The sequence below is a fragment of the Hypanus sabinus genome, chromosome 21, assembly GCF_030144855.1.
Source record: "Hypanus sabinus isolate sHypSab1 chromosome 21, sHypSab1.hap1, whole genome shotgun sequence".
In the NCBI taxonomy this organism is placed as follows: domain Eukaryota; kingdom Metazoa; phylum Chordata; class Chondrichthyes; order Myliobatiformes; family Dasyatidae; genus Hypanus; species Hypanus sabinus.
This window is the reverse complement of record NC_082726.1, coordinates 56,391,899-56,414,123: the sequence shown is the minus strand read 5'-3', so window position 1 is coordinate 56,414,123 and position 22,225 is coordinate 56,391,899. Positions and strand designations below refer to the sequence as shown.

The 22,225-nt window shown below is 39.8% G+C and overlaps 2 long non-coding RNA genes across 4 annotated transcripts in view; one reads left to right on the top strand and one right to left on the bottom strand.

The window, feature by feature from the left end:
* Positions 1-10,265: 10,265 nt before the first annotated feature.
* Positions 10,266-21,731, bottom strand: LOC132379072 (uncharacterized). Of its 2 annotated transcripts, none has more exons than XR_009507284.1 (3): positions 20,943-21,731; positions 14,400-20,247; positions 10,266-13,914 (listed from the first exon to the last, which is right to left on the bottom strand). It is a non-coding gene; the product is annotated as an uncharacterized LOC132379072 (long non-coding RNA). The 2 variants fall into 2 exon arrangements; XR_009507283.1 differs by lacking the exon at positions 10,266-13,914 and having other exon boundaries at positions 13,921-15,581; positions 17,502-20,247.
* Positions 21,724-22,225, top strand: part of LOC132379073 (uncharacterized) — a 47,616-nt gene continuing 47,114 nt past the window's right edge. For both annotated transcript variants that reach the window (XR_009507285.1, XR_009507286.1), the window contains exon 1: positions 21,724-22,048. This is a non-coding gene — a long non-coding RNA (uncharacterized LOC132379073). The remainder of the gene's footprint in view (positions 22,049-22,225) is intronic.

Here is a 22,225-nt window from a genome sequence, read left to right as displayed (position 1 = left end):
GCAGAGGCTAAGCATATAATCTGGGGAAAAAAATCATCCAAATGTGGCAAGAAAGATGGGACAGAGAGGGGGAAGGGAGGCATTTATATCAAATACAAAAGAATGTTACAGGTACTAGGGGAGACAGTGGATACAGAGAGGAAACTGTGTGGACTAGGTTAAGGCTGGGGCATTGTGCACTAAACAAAACATTGAAAGTGATAGGGAAACACCAGACAGGACTGTGTGAGGAATGTCAGGAAGAGGAGTCAGTAGAACATGTAATTCTGAGTTGCAGGAAGTATGGGATACAGAGAGAGATGATGAGAATTAATCTAAGGGAATTGTGGGTGCAGGAATTCACTTTAAAAGTGTTACTGGTTACTGGGCATGGGTGAGAGCATAGGTCAGGGTACTTTTAGCTTTCTTAAGGGATACAGGGTTTTTTTTGTAGGATGTGATGGATAAGCAGGAATAGGGTACTAGGATGGCCAAAGAAGGAAGGATAACGTGTACATTAGGGTATGGGTGTGTGTGTGTGAATTGGTGAAGGGATTTAGAATGTAAGTCTATCATCTGATCTACACTCCGGAGCAGAAGGTGTGGTAATGCACCATTAAGCTGGGTGCCAACCGCCGTAAAACAAGAAGAAGGAAGGAAGGACCCTGAGTATGAGATGCAAAAAGTTCTTGCATATCTTCTCTTTTCAATGCCTCAAATATTATTTTTATGTAAAGCACCAATTTACTTATATAGAATACCAAACCAAAAGTAGTATTTTCTGCTCATGACTTGGTCATGAGTCCCAGTGCAGAGCAAATTATAGACAATAGACAGTAGGTGCAGGAGTAGGCCATTTGGCCCTTCTGGCCAGCACCGCCATTCACTGTGATCATGGCTGATCATACACAATCAATACCCCGTTCCTGCCCTCTCCCCATATCCCTTGACCCCACTATCTATAAGAGCTCTATCTAACTCTCTCTTGAATGCATCCAGAGACTTGGCCTCCACTGCCTTCTGGGGCAGAGCATTCCACATATCTACCACTCTCTGGGTGAAAAAGTTTTTCCGCATCTCTGTTCTAAATGGCCTACCCCTTATTCTTAAACTGTGGCCTCTAGTTCTGGACTCACCCATCAGTGGGAACATGCTTCTTGCTCCAGCATGTCCAATCCCTTAATAATCTTAAATGTTTCAATCAGATCCCCTCTCAAACTTCTAAATTCCAGTGTATACAAGCCCAGTCGCTCCAATCTTTCAATATATGACAGTCCCGCCATTCCGAGAATTAACCTTGTGAACCTACGCTGCACTCCCTCAATAGCAAGAATGTCCTTCCTTAAATTTGGAGACCAAAACTGCACACAATACTCCAGGTGGGGTCTCACCAGGGCCCGGTACAGCTGCAGAAGGACCTCTTTACTCCTAAACTCAATTCCTCTTGTTATAAAGGCCAGCATACCATTAACTTTCTTCACTGCCTGCTGTACCTGCATGCTTGCTTTCATTGACTGATGTACAAGAACACCTAGATCTCGTTGCACTTCCCCTTTTCCTAACTTGACTCCATTTAGATAGTAATCTGCCTTCCTGTTCTTGCCACCAAAGTGGATAACCTCACATTTATCCACATTAAACTGCATCTGCCATACATTTGGCTGCTCACCCAACCTGTCCAAGTCACCCTGCATTCTCATAACATCCTCCTGACATTTCACACTGCCACCCAGCTTTGTGTCATCAGCAAATTTGCTAATGTTACTTTTAATCCCTTCATCTAAATCATTAATGTATATTGTAAACAGCTGTGGTCCCAGCACTGAACCTTGTGGTACCCCACTGGTCACAGCCTGCCATTCCGAAAGGGACCCGTTAATCGCTACTCTTTGTTTCCAGTCAGCCAGCCAATTTTCAATCCATGTCAGTACTCTGCCCCCAATAGCATGTGCCCTAATTTTGCCCACTAATCTCCAATGTGGGACTTTATCAAAAGCTTTCTGGAAGTCCAGGTACACTACATCCACTGACTCTCCCTTGTCCATTTTCATAGTTACATCCTCAAAAAACTCCAGAAGATTAGTCAAGCATGATTTTCCCTTCATAAATCCATGCTGACTCAGACTGATCCTTCTACTGCTATCCAAATGTGTCGTAATTTTTATAATTGACTCCAGTATCTTTCCCACCACTGACATTAGGCTAAGCAGCCTATAATTCCCTGCTTTCTCTCTCCCTCCTTTCTTGAAAAGTGGGTCAACATTAGCCACCCTCCAATCAGCAGGAACTGTTCCTGAATCTATAGAACATTGGAAAATAATTACCAATGCGTCCACAATTTCTAGAGCCACCTCTTTAAGTACCCTGGGATGCAGACCATCAGGTCCCGGGGACTTAACAGCCTTCAGACTCAACAGTCTATCCAACACCGTTTCTTGCTTGATATAAATTTCCTTCAGTTTATCCTTTACCCTAGTTCCTTTGGCCACTATTACATCTGGGAGATTGTTTGTGTTTTCCCTAGTGAAGACAGATCCAAAGTACCTGTTCAACTCGTCTGCCATTTCCTTGTTCCCCATAATAAATTCACCAATTTTTGTCTTCAATGGCCCAATTTTGGTCTTAATTTTTTTTTTGCTATTCACATGCCTAAAGAAGCTTTTACTATCCTCCTTTATATTCTTGGCTAGTTTACCTTTGTACCTCATTTTTTCTTGGCATATTGCCAAAAAAGGCAATATCTTCTGTTGCTCTTTAAAAGCTTCCCAGTCCTCCGGTTTCCCACTCATCTTTGCTATGTTATACTTCCTCTCTTTTATTTTTATACTGCCCTTTATTTCCCTTGTCAGCCACGGCTGCCCCTTACTCCCCTTAGGATCTTTCTTCCTCTTGGGGAGTGGGGATGACCAGAGGCAGATTAAATGACCAGTTTGCAGTACAACATTCAGTCTATGTAGTGATCCCAAAGTTCCACTCACTTGTCACTCCAACTTCTATCTTTTGCCTTATACATTGTTCCATCAAAACTCAATGCAAAAGCAAAGAACACTATTTAATCTTCCAACTAGCTTCTTATGTCATTTCTTTGCAGCCAACCCTACATAGTTTACTAAGCCTACTCAGATGTCCAGTTGTAGCCTTCTGGACTGAATGCCACATTCTACCATTTGAATCATTATACTACCATTTTCAGAATCAAAATCAGAATCAGGTTTATTATCACTGGCATGTGATGTGAAATTTGTTAACTTAGCAGCAGCAGTTCAATGCAATACATAATCTAGCAGACAGAAATAAACAAGTAAATTAGTTACAGTATACATATATTGAATAGATTTTTTTAAAAACTTACAAAAATAGAAATACTGTATATTAAAAAAAAGTGAGGTAGTAACCAAAGATTCAACGTCTATTTAGAAATCGGATGGCAGAGGGGAAAGAAGCTGTTCCTGAATTGCTGGAGCAAACACGAGGAAATCTGCAGATGCTGGAAATTCAAACAACGCACACAAAATGCTGGTGGAACACAGCAGGTCAGGCAGCATCTATAAGGAGAAGCACTGTCGACGTTTTGGGCCAAGACCCTTCGTCAGGACGTGACAAAAGATGGGACAGAGAGGGGGAAGGGAGGCAATTATATCAAATACAAGAGTGTTACAGGTACTAGGGTAGGCAGTGGATACAGAAAAGAGGAAGCTGTGGACTAGGTTAAGGCTAGGGCATTGTGCACTAAACAAAACATTGGAAGTGATGGGGAAACACCAGACAGATTTGTGTGAGGAATGTCAGGAAGAGGAGAACTGACGAAAGGTCTCGGCCCAAAACATCGACAGTGCTTCTCCTTATAGATGCTGCCTGGCATGCTGTGTTCCACCAGCATTTTGTGTGTGTTGTCCTGAATTGCTGAGTGTGTGCCTTCAGGCTTCTCTGCCACCCACCTGATGGTAATAGTGAAAAAAGGGCATGCCCTGAGTGCTGGAAGTCCTTAATAGTGGACACTGTCTTTAATCCCAGATATTCACCATCTCTTCCCCATTCTTTTGCCAATCTTAGAAATTGATTTGCTGCTTTGAGTTTTTAAAACTTTATTCTACTAATATTTGTGTTGTATACTAAGGTAAGAGGTGTTGTGGATAATAAGGTGGGTTTTCAAAGCTTGCAGGGAGATTTATGCAGGTTAGAAGAATGGGCTGAACATTGGCAGATGCTGAGAAGTGTGAGGTTCTACATTTTGGCAGGAATAATCCAAATAGAACATACAGGGTAAATGGTAGGGCATTGAGGAATGCAGTGGAACAGAGAGATCTAGGAATAACAGTGCATAGTTCCCTGAAGGTGGAGTCTCATGTAGATAGGCTGGTGAAGAAGGCTTTTGGAACGCTGGCCTTTATAAATCAGAGCATTGAGTACAGAAGTTGGGATGTAATGTTAAAATTGTACAAGGCATTGGTAAGGCCAAATTTAGAATATTGTGTACAGTTCTGGTCACCGAATTATAGGAAAGATATCAATAAATTAGAGAGAGTGCAGAGATGATTTACTAGGATGTTACCTGGGTTTCAGCACTTAAAGGTTGTACAAGTTAGGTCTCTATTCATTGGAGCGTAGAAGGTTGAAAGGGGATTTGATCGAGGTATTTAAAATTTTGAGAGGGATAGATAGAGTTGACGTGAATAGGCTGTTTCCATTGAGAGTAGGGGAGATTCAAATGAGAGGACATGACTTGAGAGTTGGGGGCAAAAGTTTAAGGGCAACACGAGGGGGTATTTCTTTACTCAGAGAGTGATAGCTGTGTGGAATGAGCTTCCTGTAGAAGTAGTAGAGGCCAGTTCAGTTGTGTGATTTAAGGTAAAATTGGATAGGTACATGGACAGGAAAGGAGTGGAGGGTTATGGGCTGAGTGCGGGTAGGTGGGACTAGGTGAGATTAAGAGTTTGGCACGGACTAGGAGGGCTGAGATGGCCTGTTACCATGCTGTGATTGTTATATGGTTATATGGTTGTAATTTAAGCTCTTGCATCATCACACAATGTTGAACTTTGCTTTTTGCTCTCTCCTCCCTATTAGTTAGGTGCACTTTAAAGCCTACTTATGTTAATTTTTTACTATTTCTGTAGAAAAGTTATCAACACAAATCATTAACTCTGTTTCTCTGTCTGGTGTGCTGAGTGTTTCGTGTTTTATTTCAATTCTGGATTGGTCCAGTGCTCACCAGCATCTCAAGCTTTTGAGCAACTAGAATCATTTGACAGTAGTCATATCCTGAAACTGCTGGTTTTATCAGTTGCTATCATTAGGAGCCTTCATTGTTCATGTAAGCAGATTATCCTGTCATTGAGAACCATGGTCAAGCCTAGTATAGTCCTAATTTGTTATTTATGCATGTTTACCGCCACTAATAGTTGTTGCTTGAAATGGCTGAAATTTCCTTTTTCAATGAGGCAAAACTAGTTGTAAAGTTCATCCCTACAACTTAGCACAGGGTAAAAGGGGCCTGTGACCTTCATGTCAACTGCTGAGCTAGGCAAATGTCTGTTTTCCACCTGCATTCATGTATTTGATAACTGGCTCCTGACCAAATTTAGTTTAATTTAATTTCTTTAGCGGCCTCTCCGGCTCTAAGTAATAGGTAGTTGTTTGTCATTTATGTATTTCTTATGATCACAAGACAGTGATCTTTAAGAACACCACATACTGCAAGTCTGCCTCACCAGCAAGTTGTTGTATAACAGAGAAGGTGTGCAATATGTGCTTATTGCATATCGTAATTTTACCTGGTACAGTCACCCAGGGTAGAAGGCATCAGATGCAGTGTGGAAGGAAACAGAAGTGTGCTAGGCATGCTGGTTTTCGTGCAAGACTAAAGACTGTAGGCCAGCTCTCCCATCGCTCCTACTTTCAAATATTTGATTGCTGGAAAATAAACTAGATTACCTGCGTCTGAATTAGTGTGAGATGAAGAACTGCCGTGCGCTTATCCTGATGGAAATGTGGATCCAGGATACCATCCCTGAAGCGGCCATCCAGCCAGAAGGTTTTATCTCTTTCTGGGCAAAATCCTGCGACCTCTGGCAAGACGTACAGTGGAGGTGTATGTATCTACAATACCTTAATAAGAAGTGGCATGTGAATGTTTTGGTAGTGACGACCAATTGTTCACCTCTGGTGGAGTTTTTAAGATGAAGTGCAAACCCTTCTACTTACCGAGGGAGTTCACTGATTGTGGCTGTATACATCTCCCCCCTCCTCCCCCATGCTAATGTTGGGTATGCGCTGTGTGAGGTCTATGATGCCATTAGTGATCTGCAAACTACATTCCCCAATGGTTCCTTTATTGTTGCTGGCGACTTCAACCATGCTTTTAAATTCTATCAGCATGTTAACTTTGCTGCCAGAGGTGAGAACGCATTTATACCAACATCCCTGCTGCATCTTCATGCTTCTCACCGCCCCCCCCCCCCCACCTTGCATAGTCTGATCACTTATCTGTTATGCTAATTCTTGCACACAGACCACTGATCAAGCAAATCAAACTAGCTGAAAGGGAGATAAAGACCTGGCCAGAAGGAGCAATCTCAGCATTGCAGAACTGTTTTTAAAACACTGACTGGAGCATATTCAGGGAGGCAACTATCTACAATCATTGTATTAACATCTATTAATATGCAGGATCTGTCACTAGCTATATAGAAAAGTATATTGAGGATGTAATGTTATTAAATACATCTACTGAGAGAAAATAAGAAGCTAAGGTTGACAGCAGAGATCCAGGTACTGCTGAGAGATTGGGATGCAGCCTTCAGATTGATGAATAAGAGGCTCACAGGTCACTAACAGCTGCATTTTATCGCACTATCAGGAAGACAAAACAATTATTTACAGAAATTGCACAGCCATTTCAGTGACTACTGAGACAGGAGGCATATGTGGCAGGGCATTGAGACCATAACGTACTACAAATCCACTCTGCGCCTCAATGACAATGACACCTCTCATCCTGATAGGCTAAATGTCTTTTATGCATGGTTTGATGCATGGATCGATATGCTGGCGAGGAAGGTCCCTCTTCCCCAATGGTCAACCAACATAAAGTTTAAGGCCAGATAACGTCCCTGGTCGGATGCCAAGGGACTCTGCAGTTCAGCTAAAAAAGATTCTAACAGATGTCTTCAACATCTCTCAGAAACGGTCCATTGTCCACGCAGTCTTCAAGGCAGACACCATCATCCTTGTGCCCAAGAGGGCAACAATAATCTGCTTCAATGACTACTGTCCAGTTGCATTTGCCTTAACAATAATTAAGTGTTCTGAGAGGCTGGTTATGGATTGCATTAAATCCCATCTTCCTGCTATCACTTATCACTCAAATCGGTCCACTCCACTCTCTCCTGTCCTACTTGGAAAATGGTGCCTCATATACCAGGATGCTGCTTATTGACTTCAGCTCAGCATTTAATATGACCATTCTGCAGAAGCTCATGGGTAAACTGTCCTTATTGGGTTTCAACACCTCTCCGTAAATGGATCTTGGATTTGTTGACAGAAAGACCATAATTGGTCTGTGTTGGCAGCAACATCTCTAGCTCCAGCACGCTGAGCACTGGTGCCCACCACGGTTGTGTGCACAGTCCACTGCTGTTCACATTGCTGATGCATAACTATACTGCTAGGTCCAGTTCAACCGAATCATCAAGAACAATGATGACACAACAGTGATCAGAGATCCTTATCAACAATGATGACGGGACAGTGTACGGAGAGGAGGTAAAGCAGCTGGTAGAATGGTGCAAGCAGAACTTGAATCTCAATGTGGACAAAATTAAATGACTGTGGACTTGAGGAAGGTGCAAGCTGACCATTCCTCACTGTACATAAAGAGCTCCTACTTGGAGAGAGTTAGGAAAACCGAATTTCTGGGAGTGCACATAACAATCAATCTCCCCTGGCCCCTCAACACCACCCCTTTAGCTAACAAAGTACCACTTTCTGAGATTGAGGCGAGTGAAGCTCCCCCCCCCTCCCCACCATTATAAACAATTTTTACAGAAGCACCATTGAGGGTGTTTTGAGCAGCTGCATCACCATCTGGTACAGCAATTGCAAGGCATCCAACCACAAGATCTTACAAATGATTGCCAAGAGGATCATCAGGGTCTCTCTTCCTTTACCCATCCGAGACATTTATAAGAAGCACAGCCTATGCAAGGCCATTAGCATTGTCAATGATGCCTCCCATCCATCCAACAATCTCTTTGACCCCTGACCATCAAGCAGGAGGTACCGTTACATTAGGACAAGGACTGTTAGGATAGGAAACAGCTTCTTCCCCTAGGCTGTGAGACTATTGAACTCCCTGCAAGCATCCAGGTCTTATCATATATGAAGCACCAGTAGCATATTCTGTTTACTTTGTGACTTGTGTCACAAATGCACATTATTTGATAATGTATTTGTTGTAATTTTACCTTGTGAGTTTTGTGTGAGTTATATGGACTGCGTTGAGCACCTTGGTCCAGAGGAAAGTTGTTTTGTTTGGCTGTATACATGTATATGGCTGAATGGCCATAAATCTGAACTTAAATCTGAATTTAAAATTGCACAGTTAACAGAATGTAAAATTTCATACTCAGTTGTACTCACATAAATACCTGCTTGGATACTTAACTCTGCCCCAGTGCACTCAATAGACGTGTCAGTCATAGCTCCACCAAATTCATCTCTTATTTTTTTGGCTCAGTTCCTTACTGCTCATGTTTTTCTCTACAGCAATGGTGGAAGTAGCTCCTATTTGCTTTGCCTTTTTCAACCATCTTTCTAATAGATCTGTAATAGAGCAGAGTTTCTTATACCTAGGTTTTATCTGGGAAAGTCTTACATTGGCTCTGTACTGTATATTCAGTCTATAATATCAAATGGAATTTCTTTCAGGTTGCTAAAATTATGGCTGTGTATCAGCTCTACCTCATTCTTCAATTTCCTTTGTCTATGAAAAGCTTAACTCCCTGCTGGTAATTATAATTAGTCTAGTTACCATCTAAATTGTCGTCATGTGCCTACTTGGAGGATTATATGTTAATAACAAACCTGACTAATTTTATCCAACACCACCACCAATCATGCCATGCAATCTCTCTTGGCCTTCCCCTATCATAGATATTCCTTTTGTTATCTCCACCCCTCTCCTTCCTCTACAAATGCTCTCAGTTTTACTTAAGGGTCATCAACTTAAAGCATTAACTGTCTCACCCTACTACCTCATAAATGTCACCTGACCTGCTGAATATTTCTAACATTTTTTGTTGGAATATATAGAATTTTTGTCAGATTTCTAGCATAACGTTGTTTTATTCTTTGAGGAAAGGTTGTGCAGTTGGGACAGGATTATGGAAAACAGAAGGACAGGTGGTTTGGACTGAAAGCTAAGGTCTATGATTGGTTGATATTTGGTAAAAAGGAAAACCAATAATAGGTTTATAGTTATAAGGAAAGACGTGATAGGCTGGACGCCAAGCAAGGGAAGGCAGATAATAGAAAGTTGACAAAAAACGTCTGTTATGTATTGTGGATAATGGGTGAAGGAAGAGAAGGCTGAAGAAGGATGGGTGGTGATAAAAGAGAAGTTTGGTGGTCGGGAGCTAAAAGAGAAGACGTGATGAGGTGTTGATATTAAGGGCAAACAGATTGATAATGTAATAAAAATGGGTGATAAAAGGACAAGAAATAAGTTTCTCAGGATTATTGCATGCTGTTTCATTGCACTACACCCTGAAGGCATCTTCACTAAGCCTGCCAGTTTGTTACCCCACTCTAACATTGCCTGACGATGATGCCCCTGCCTTGATTCCAAAACAATAATGGATACAAGTCCTGAACTGCACAAACTTATTTGGCATGGGAGTGTTTAACAACAGGGAATGATGCAATTTGATATATTCCTCCCATGGAAACTATGTGAGATATACAAGGCAATCTACATCAGGAAATGCCAGGTTCAATTTCTAGGTCTGGTAGAGTAAAAATCAGCAAAGAAGATGAGGCACAATAAAAGAGATGACCTTTGCTTGGGTGGAGGGTAGAAAAGGAGGACCTCTGATTTGTTGGAGGTGGAGGAAAAGGATGGCCTCTCATTGGGTGAAGGCAGAAGAAAGGCTAGGCCTCTGGGATAAACTTGTCTTCAGCCTTCCAGGTATGGTGTTCCAGTGAGTCACATTACTGGGAAGTGGGGAGAAGCTGAAACCAAATAGTGTTAAATCAGAGAACCCAGGGAAGGTTGGAGAGGAAGGTGTGATTATGGGAAATGATAAATATATAATGTTGAGGCTTTATAGGGCATTGCTCAGTCTGCAATTGGTGTATTGAAAGCAGGTTTCGAGGGTTTCCAGAGGATTACACAAGAAAGACCATCAGAACTAAAATGTGTTAATGTAAAAGGAGCATTTGATGGCTCTGTGTCTGTATTTGCTGGAGTTTAGAAGAAAGGGGGTGGGATGCTGCCATTAAAACCTATTGAATATTTAAAGGACTAGATAGAGTGGATGTTGAGAGAATGTTTCCTCTGGTGAGGGAGACTATGACCAAAAGACAGAGCCTCAGAATAAAGCAAAGTATCTTTAGAATAGAGATGAGGAGAAATTTCTTTAGGCAGAAGGGAATGAATCTATAGAATTCATTGCCACTGATTCACCATATTCTGCCTAAAGAAATTTGTCTTATGAAGACCAAGTCATTGGGTATATTTAAAGCGGAGGTTGATATTTCTTGATTCGTAAAGGTGTGGATGGTTATGGGAGAATGGAGTTGAGAGGGATCAGTCACAATGGAATGGTGGAGCAAACTCAATGGGCCGAATGGCCTAATGCTGCTCCTTTATCTTATGGTCTCATAATCTTCCAAAATACAATTGTACTGCGTTGAAGCCTAGTTATGAATTTATTTAATCATAGGCTCTCCATTTGTTAATTATAGCCAACTGAGGTAATGTCTCTGTACTATTAGGATACAGTATAATTTTATTAAAGACAAAATGAGAATGGAAAAAAGTAAACAGTTTAAGGATACATTTTAATATTGTACACAGAAATAGCTTTGATTAGCTTTACTCATAAATATGACAAAGACCCTATGGAGAAAATGACATCTTTTATAGGGACCCTATGGTAAAAGTATGTGAGGGAACTTTATGAACCAAAGGCAGTAATAGAGAACAAAAGCTCTGTGGCATTTAAATATATACAGTAATTTTAGGTTATGTGTTCCCCCCCCCCCCATGTACAGCCATAGCAATGACTGATCAATCGTCATTTTTAAAGTCTACAACAGAATAATAGCATATAGATTCTGAGTGGAGCACACAATGTGTTAAAAGGCATTTTCTTGACCTAGAATTTCTTATTGTATGTACCTAAAATTATACAAACAACTTACCACAGATTAAAACCTTGGAAATCAGCAGATTCATAAGCCCAATTGCCACTGTTACGAAATCCTGTAACTGGATCACTTACCAGCAAAGATAGAGAGGTCCGTTGAAGTCTGATGGTACTATTTTTAAAAGTATTTATTGATAAAGGGGCACAAAAATAAGATTAATGCAAACATACAGATAATATATGTCGTCAATACTAAATCTAAAGCGCAAGTATGATCATAACCAATAAAACGTAACTCTATCATTGTCTAGGGGATAATGTATTGTCCGATGGAAATATAAAAGTCATTAGCTCGTTCAGGCTGCAGCGTTTTGGATTTAAGAGAGGGAGGCATTTAAACTTGCCCAAGTCTTTTATGATGCCAATCCATTGAGTCAGGGGAGCGGGTTTCCCCGTTGTTAGCTAAAAAGCTGTTTTTCGTGTTTTCAGCCACCAATTCCAGCCACGGAATTGAACGCACGTGGCTTGGTTTCCGATGACCGTCTGCTGTTACGTGGTCGCTTATCGTTTCTTCTGGTGCGTCTGAGGGGTTGTTCCTACAGCCCCTCTTTTATTCTGACTCGCAGGGTCGTAGATGTCAATCAGGTTGGGGGTGATGCAATCTCTCCCTCAACCAGCCCACTTTGCCCGAGGGCATTCACGTAGCAGAGCATCTCAATCCACAAATCTGTCTCCAAGAGACAATGGCCATGTCCCGTAGCTTTACATCGCTATGGGGGGGGGGGGAGAAACGTGACATCCTGCACGTCTCCCCCTCATGTCTTGGGCCCCCTTTTGACTCAACCCAACAGTGATCTGGCTATTCTCACAAAGGAGGTGTCTGACGTAACACTGACGTAACACCTCGTAAAATATATACACAAAAAGTCAAGTTAAGAAAAACAATATGGGCAGGATAGGACAAATTTTTCTGGTACCAGGTCTTTTGACAGCAATTAATTTTAGTAAAAAGGTGAATTAATTTCTCCAGTTCTTATACTTACAGTAGAAGTTATTTGTAAGCATTATAATTGATTTGTCAGGAATTTCTGGAACTATAAATACACGAGAGAGGTGTTGTCCAAAGCTGAATGGAAGGGGATACTAGCAGGGATCCCTTCCATACACTATGGGAGTGCCAGTCTGGCTTCATGTGTCCCCAAGTTGTAATAGTTCCTATAAGGCAAAGAGTGGGAATAGAGGGGGCCTTTGCTGGCTGGCTGCTGGTAACTAGTGGAGTTGCACAGGGGTCTGTGTTGGGAACACCTCTTTTCACATTATACTTCAATCATCTGTATGATGGAATGATGGATTTGTTGCCAAGTTTGCAGATGATTTGAAGATAGTTGGAGGTGCAGAGAGTGTTGTGGAAGCAGGGAGTCTGCAGAAGGATTTAGACAGATTAGGAGAATGGGCAAAAAAACGGCAGATGGTTATGCACTTTGGTAGAAATGAAGGTGTAGACTATTTTGTAAACAAAGAATAAACTCAAAAATTGGGGGTGCAAAGGAACTTGGTGGTCCTAGTGCAGGATTCACTAAAGGTTAACTTGCTGAGTCAGTGGTAAAGAAGGCAAATGCAATGTTAGCATTCAATTCAAGGGGATTAGAATATAAAAGCAAGGATGTAATGCTGTGACTTTATACGGCACTGGTCAGACCACTTTTGGAGTACTGTGAGCCATTTTGGGCCCCTTAACTAAGAAAGGATGTGCTGGAATTGGAGATGGCCTAGAGGTGGTTCACTAAGAATAATTGCAGGAACAAAAGGACTAGCACATATGAGTGTTTGATGGCTCTGGGCTTGTACTTGCTAGAGTTCAGAATAATGAGGAGGGATCTCTCATATGGCTCATTCCAACATTCTTCATTTGTTTCTTTTTTTACTTCTCAAATTCTTGTAATTCACCTAGTCACAATTATTATGCATGCAAAGCTTAATTTGGTTAGTTGCTCAAATAGTTAACAAGTTTTACGACCAGATGTTTTATAGAATGTGTTGATGAGGAACCATTGTTAATCTGCACTGAAATAATACTTGATAATTTTTTTCTTCAAATAATGTTTGAGGATTGTTAATATCAGCCTGAACAATCTGACCAATAATATTTGAAAATATTGAAGCACTACTGCCTAGATCATGGGCTCCAGGTCTGACCTAAAATTGTCATGAACAAATAAATATTGACTTAACTTTGAAAGATCAGAGCAACAATCCTGTACAATTTAATCTGAGTCAATAGATGATTCCACACAAAGTAAACCTTAGTAACAGATTCAGAGGCACCAAATTTTCAGAAAAAAATAGATGACTGAAAACATCTGCATCTGCCAGTTAAATTGTCCATCTTTTCAGGGCATTTTTAAAAAGATAAAAATGCAAAACATGGGCTGCCAAATTGATTGTTTGCCTGCTCCTAAAATAAAATCTTTGCTGCCAGTTGTTACTCCTCCTCTGCAGCATGCATGAACTCCAACAGAAAGTGGTTCTATCAACGCTCCTCTCAAAGCTCATGGACTCAGGGGGCCTGAAACAAGAAATATCAATATTTCCTGTCAAAAACTGACTGTCTGAAATAGAGCAAGGATTTATGAAATTGCTTTCACAGCACAAAGTTTCAGTTAGTAAGCGTCCGAGTTAGAACTTCAGACAGAGCCCCATGTTCTGGATAGAAATTAAGAACATTGGACTCAGTATTCAACTCTAACGAGCATTTCTACAATGGAAGACCTACTTTTGAAATGTATCACCAATAGTAATCTTTTTTCTTACTGCTTTTAAAACAAACTGTATTTTAAGACAATGTAGACAACAATGTTGGAAAACATCTTTAGGTTTTCTAAAATTACTTTTTAAAAAGCAGATTATCTAAACATTGTTATACTACTCTCTAAGATTTGCTATGAGCAAACTGAATGCCATTTTTCCTTCTATTACAGCATTGACTGCCATCGTAATTAAGGGTAAATAATAATGCCTAACAATGGGAGAAAAACAAAATCTTTGACTTACTGGACTCCACTCTGTCCCATCCCTTTCCTTCTATCATGTCTGTTCTACATTCCTGTAACAAATAATTTATTTGATTTTTAATCTTTTCAGGTCTGAAGGAAGCCCATTTACCCATAATATAAACTGTTCCATTCTCCACAAATGCCGCTTAACCTGCTTAGTATTTCCTAAATTTTTGATATTTATTTTAGATTCAGAGCATTTGCATTATTTTTTGTTTAGTCTTTTTATGAAGGGATATCAAACCCAGTTATACCTTGTTTCTACAAATATTTATCTGAATAACCTGTTTGATAGTCTCATTTTCATATTCATCATTACATAAAGAGTCAAGGAACATGCACTCCAGAAAATTACAGATGGATCTATTGTTTTATTCAGGACACATCACCTCAGATTACTGTGAGAAGAAAAATACATTAAGATCATAGACTTGGCCAATAGGTACTCACTTTTGGGAAGAGCAGAATAAAAATGAATTATTCAGTCCTGAATTCTAATTTCCTTAGTGCTTGATGGTAAAAGTAAGATTTACTTCAGATTTTAAATGAAGATTTCAATCAGTAATTTTCATAGATGGGAATAGTCAATTATCCTACCATCATAAATACACAATATTAGCAATCCATAACATAATGCCTTAAGTGAAGCTGCCAGGGACATTACTCAACAAAAGCTGACATTTTGATGACTTACTTATAACAATTGAATTAACTTTATTTCTTGCATCCTTCACATACATGAAGAGTAAAAATCTTTACATTGTGTCTCCTTCTAAATGTTCAATTTATAGTAATTTTTAATAAATAGTATATACAACAGGACCGTCCATATAACATAGAAATACAGTTGTGTCAGCATGAATTAAGCAGTCTGATGGTCTGGTGAAAGAAGCTGTCCCTGGAGCCTATTGGTCCCAGCTTTTATGCTGTGATGCTGTGGTACCGTTTCCTAGATGTAGCAGCTGGAACAGTTTGTGTGGGGTGACTCGGATCGCCAATGATCCTTTTTTACGCACCTGTCTGTGTAAATGTCATTAATAGTTGGCATTGTGAGTATTGTATTGGTTAAGGTGTCCATTATCAAATGCAGGAGCACAGAAGAAAACTGTTAGGGAGAGGTTGTAGCACCCAGCTCTGCAATGCTCATCATTTTCTCTGGGGATCCCTGGTTCAATGGCAACTGCAGCAGAGAAAATTTTGGGTCATATAATATACACATGAAGATATACTGGTGGATGATACACTTGAACAAGTTATATTTATATCAACATGGTTGACATCTTCACATGAAGTTTGCAGGGAAGTTAATTATTTTAATAATGTACATTAAAATATTGCTACATCTTATAAAGGGGGTTTATTCCAAACAACAGTACATATACCCAAACACAAGAGCAGAAAAAAGACATTCATGAGCATGCCTATCTCTGAATCTCTATTTGATTGGGAAAACAACCTGATGATTTAGATATAAAATTTGAGCCACAAATCCACTGATGACCCCTAATTAAATAACTGCCTTGGATAGCTGAAATGGAGATTAAAATTGTAGAATCATATGGTTTGGCAACAGGCCCTTTGGCCTAACTGATCCATGCTGACCAAGTTTCCTATCAAAGCTAGTCTAATTTGCCTGTATTTGGTCCATATCCCTCTATTTATTTACCTGTCCAAGTACCTTTTGAATATTGTTAATATACCTTCCTCAACTACTTCCTCTGCAGTTTATTCTATATACAGACCACTTTCTGCATAAAAAGGCTCCCCCCAAGTTCCAGTTAAATCGCCGTCCCCTCACCTTAAACCTATGCCGTTTAGTTCTTGATTTGCCACAAGGATAAGGATTGTGGGCATTCACCCTATATGCCCTTCATAGTTTTATACACCTCTACATATTGTATTTCCCCAGAGTAAAATGTCCCAACCTGTTCAACCTCTCTCCATGACTTAATGTCTCAAGTTCCTGCAACATACTCGTAAATCCCTTCTGAATTCTTTCCAATTTAATGGCAGCTTTTCCGGTCAAGATGGCACCTGCGTTCAACTCATCTTTGGTTGACATCTTCTGGATAGATCATGTAAACATATATTTCACTTCTTTTATGTTGTTTACATTTGTTTTTCATCTTGAATGTGAATCTAGAACTCTCAGATCCTGTGGTTTGCAGTTTGGAGATCATTTGTGCATTTCGGTGCTCTGCAGTCTTCAAGGGGATTCCAGGAGAAGAGGCATTGGGCAGGAACCTTGAGGTAAGGGGGCTGTGGGATGGGGCATGAGCCTATATTTAAATCTATTTCACTGATTAAATCTTCCATTGAGCGCTGATTAAAGCGATGAGGGAGATTGAATATTGAGGTGAATGCGGAAGGTGACCATCAGCTGCCTGCCTTTTTATCACTGGGGGGATCACTCTGCTGCCAGAGGTGGAAAACTGCTTTTGATTGCTAGTGGGGTCATTCTGCTATGGAGAAGGAAAGGCCTGCCGCTATGCCCAGAAAATGTTACCCAGGTTTTCTACATTTTGGATATGGACTTGGAGGAGGAAGGATGAAGCAAAGAGCTAGGAAGTTGATTGGTGAAAGAGACAGAAGACCATGAAAGAAAGAAAGGGAGTGGTGTGGGAGGAGCACCAGAGGGAGGATGGGAGGGCAAGGAGATAACGTGAGAGAGGGATAAGCAGATGGGAAAATTAAAAGCTGTCACAATACAATAAAACATGACAGAAAAATGTTATACTTGTAGCTCCATAGGCTGTAAGTAATAATTAATTAGCTTGACTCCCCTTTGAAAAGGACCATTGATTCACATACAATGAAGTTTGCTACCTTGTCATAGAACCAAAACATCTCTTATAAATTTCATAATACGATAGTGACACGGTTATCTATTCTTCCTCATCATCTCAGCCAACTGTTGTCCAGATGTGCAGGAAGACACTTACTTTATTCTAACCTCTCCAGTCACCTAGCACAGTTATGCGTGATAGCTCTACCCCCAAAGGATCTTCATGTTGCTCCTCAGTAAAATTGTAAGAAAGCATAATGTCATTTTTCACAAATAATCTGATAACATTTACCAATAAACCTCACCAGTACTTACTCTGGACTCTTTATTGGAAAATCTGAAGCCAGTGTTTTCTCCCCATTGAAACTCCATTCACTGGAAGTCACCCAGGTAGCTGAACAAGACAGTTGCAACTTTACTGAGATATATTAGCTTGAGAGAAGATTATGACAAATATCTATGCCTCATGGTCAAAGCACCTCCCAACGCTGTCCCTGTATTAATTCACCTGATGCACCCCCCTGAATATTTGATGGGCTGAATGGCCTAATTTTGCTCTTATGTCTTATGGTTTTATAAACTGAATGCTTAAATACCTCTAGGCATCACTAGTGCAATCTACTTCTGTCAGCTTTACTCTTCCTGCTTCTAACCTTGATGACATTCAAAATTCTGCTGCTGTCTCCAAGGTCCCATTCACCTATTCTTGCTAACTATTGTTCCATGTGAAGAAACCATTTCAACTTTTTGTAGTTTTGCTCCATATGACATGGCACTACTATTAGTAGCCATGTTTTCAATTGTATAAGGAAATTCCTCATAACTTCTTTGCATTGTTCCCTTAATTTTCTCTTTTACAGCCTACCTATGCCTAAGCTTTTTATCTACCCAATGTCTCCTATGTCAGTTGTCAGATTTTAGTTGATAATACTCATGCAAGTTAAAGGTGCTGTACAAATAAAGATCAGTCTTGTTCTGTTGTTGTAAAGGATTGGCATTTGTTCTGGTTGACCCAGACACAGGAAGTCAGATGGAAAAACTTGGGAATCATGAGACTAGAAGCAAACACTGTGAAAAGATTGATCTTTAGACAAAAGTAATTAGAAGTAATTTAGTTTCAAGTGAACAGTACATAGGGAACCTTAATATATTCTTTATACAATTATTTTTTCCATAGCTGGCAAAAGCCAGTTATACAGTTTGAATTAAAGGTTTAATTACTATTCCTTATCTATATGTTAGGGCTTCAGGTATTTGGATCATTGAACTCTTTTCAGAATGGACAGTTTGCACCTGAACGGAAGTGGGACTATTGTCATACCCAGTAGGAAGGTTTGCTAGTGCTGCATGGGAGGCAAGGGTTAAACTAGAATTGCAGGGTGATGGGAACCTGAATGCCAGAACAGATAATGGAGTGGTTGTGGAGAAAGATGTTAAATCTACATACAAAGTCAGGAATCAAAAGGTCGGGCATGGAGGGACTAATTTTCTGAGCTGTGTGTATATCAAAGCAAGGAGTATTGTCGGAAAGGTGGATGAGTTTAGGGTATGGATCAGCACATGGAATTATGACATTGTAGCCATTAGTGAGACTTGGTTGTAGGTGACACAGGACTAGCAGTTCAGTGTTCTGGGGTTCAGTTGTTTAAGAATGATAGACCAGGAGGAATTAAAGGGGAATGGGTGGCATTACTAGTCAGGGAAAATGTTATGGCACTGTCAGGACAGACTGGAGAGCTCATCTTGTGAGGTTTTATGCTTAGGACTGAGGAATAAGAAATGTATGGGTCTGTACTATAGACCATCCAACAGGTCGTGGAACTTAGAGGAGTGGCTCAGCTAGCTGGGTCTAGTGTGGGTGGTAGCATGCTGCAGATGTGGTCTTTAACCAGCCTCTCAAAGCATTTGTTTATAATTGAGGTGAGTGCGACAGGGTGCCAATTGTTCAACCATGCTATCTTGGTTTTCTTAGGTATGGGGACAATGATGGACAATTTGAAACAGAAGAGTAATACACACTGAGAGGGAGAGATTCAAAATGTCCAGCCCCATTGGAATGGGAATGTTCTACGTACCTCAGCCTCAGAAAATGCCAAGGAGCAGGTCTTGTTGGCACTCTCCTCAGGGATTCAGTCTTATTCACCTCAAATCGAGCGTAAAAAAATATTCAGCTTGTGTGGGTGTGAAGTGGCAATATTGGCTGTACTGCTGCATTACTTCTTGAAGTCCGTGATGGTGCGCAGTCCTTGTCATTCACTGGGTGTGTCATTGTCGCAGAGTTGTGACTGGATTTTGTTGCTGTGCTGCCATTTTTCCAACTTGATAGCTCTACATAAATCATAGTGGCATCTCTTGAGCTCCTGTTGGTAGATAGGGTCATAAAAAAGAGCTTTTGGCATATTGCCCAAGAACTATCATTTTCGAGCTCCATTTCTTGCATTATAATTACTACAAAGGATTCAACTTCTAACGTAATTTCCAGTAAAGTGATTAGTTTCTTAACTACTCCCTATGGAGCTTTTTTCTGAAACTCCTAGTTTGCTCTGTTTATTTATTATTATTATTATTTGCTTTTTTGTGTGTTTTCAGTTCATCTTCTTTTGCACATTGGTTGCTTGTCAGTGTTTCTATGTAGTTTTTCATTGATACTATTGTATTTCTTCATTTTAATCGTGAATACCTGCAACAAAATGAATCTCCAGGTAGTATACAGTGATTTTTGATAATAACTTGGCTTTGAACTTCTAATTTTGCAGTGCCAGCACTCAGTGTATATCAAGTCTGGAATTCAATGAAGTTGCAGAACTTAATTCATGGATAGAATCCTTTACAGCACCAAATTTAACAACTGCACAACTTTAAATATGTTATATAACTTTTTGTGTGTAGCACATCACCATACAGGATAAAAAGTATTTAAATACTGTGGTAAACTATGTATACCTGTCTGGACGAGCCCCTCTGCTGACTGCTCCTGTGGCTCCTCCCACAGACCCCTGTATAAAGGCGATTGGGGCACTGCTCCTCCCTCAGTCTCCAACATGGTCGTGCTCCCTTTTTGCTGTTAATAAAAGCCTATCATTCACTTCCAGTCTACTAGAGTTATTGATGGTGCATCAAATACAACAAAATTATTAAATGGTACTGTGAGCTGAAAGATATTTGGGATAAATGCATTTTCATATTTTAATGAGTTTTTACAAATTTTGACAAAAGTTCTCATTTTTAATCAGTTCTGAAATCTAATTATACAGTCATGAAAAAATTGCAAAGTTAATCTATGAACATGTTCTAAAACAAGCAGAATAATTTACAAATTTTTTGTACATGACAAACATGAAGGTTATACAGCAAAAAGTTCATTTCAGTTATATATTAAAGAATCATCACATGGTCACTCCCAAGCCACTGTTCTTCTCAAATCTGTCCAAAGTCCAAGATACCCTTAGCCAAGAGCAACTAAAGTTAAACCAAGCCAAACAACTTTATGCTTTTCATTTCCAAGTAACAAGATTAAAAACTGATAAATTTGTTAATGTTTGAGTAATCAGATAAATAAAGTAAATTACTTTAATATTTACATATGAATTTCCCTATTCTTTTAGGATTTACAATTGTTCACAAACTATCAGTGATGAGAAAATGTAATTAAATGCCACTTCTATATTTGTCTTTCTACAGCAAAATTATCACTTTCATACTTTTAACTTCAGTTATAAAGTTACAAAACAACAGAAAAAGGAGCAAATTGGTTACCAGCCGCAGATAATTATTTTCATTGGGCATCACAGACAGGATCTTATGGTGTGCCATCTTCAGTCTATAATTTATACTTTCAGTTGATGACCAATTCTAAATGAGTCCAAAGGCCCTTTTAACACTGAGTATGTCTTTGATCTGATGACTCAAATGTGCATTTTTACTGGAAAACAGCACAAATAGAAACATTTGAATAAATTTTATAGGGAAAAATATGCAAGAGTGACAGGAATTTGTAAGTATTTCACAAGTCTCAGCCAGATAATGGAAGCATTAAGATCAGAGGTGGGGAAATTCAGCAGAAATCAGTTTTATAACTTCCAGTCCTGCTCAGATCATCTAGCGTGGCACATCATTGGTTATATTATTGAACATAGAAGGTTCAAGAATAGTTTTGTTGCATACTGTGCGAAAAAGATTTTTTCCCCACTCTGTTCTGCTCCATTTCCAACCTAATCATAGTTAGAAAGTACAATCTGGAGACCTGAAGCAGGGTTTTTTCTTAACACATCAACAATGCCTTTCCTCCCACAGATGCTGTTCAATCTGCAGAACTCCTTTTGTAGATTGTTTGCTACAGTAAACAGAAATCTATTTTTTTTATTGCATTCCCTTCCTAGTCTAAAATCTGTCCATCTTTGTTGTCTTTTTTTTTCTTCTCTCTTATTTCTCATTAATACTTTGTACTTTAGTTACTAAGATGCCAGTTACCCTGTGATAATTTCTGGAGATAATATCACATCACTGGTCTATTAATCATTTTTCCCACTAACTTTGCACAGAAATACCCAGCTATCTGACAGCCCAAGTGTAAAATAAAAAGGATGACAAAACATGTTAACTTCTCTGCTTTCCTCTGGAGTTGAGATTGCATTTTGTAATAGTGAGGATTTCATCATTTTGAAAACAAAAACTACTACCTACAGCCTACAGCCATCATGTTAATATGAGATCTGTGATTGACTGACTACATCGAGAAGCACATTCATTATTAAACGCAGTTGTGTGGGAGCAAATCGGAAGCCGTGGCTGACAGCAGGGATCCAGGCATGGCTGAGGGATCGGGATGCTGCCTTCAGATTGGGGAATAAAACAGCTCTCAGGTCAGCATCGGTTCTTGCCCCGCGCCATCAGTGTTAGGTTTTGTAAATTCAAAACATTAAACCAATTCAAAGGAAGACACGGGATTCAGACTTGCGAGCCCAACTTCGAGTTTACTTGCGATGAGACAGGCATGTATCACATAGTAGCGTGATGACGTATACTAGTAACTCAAAATG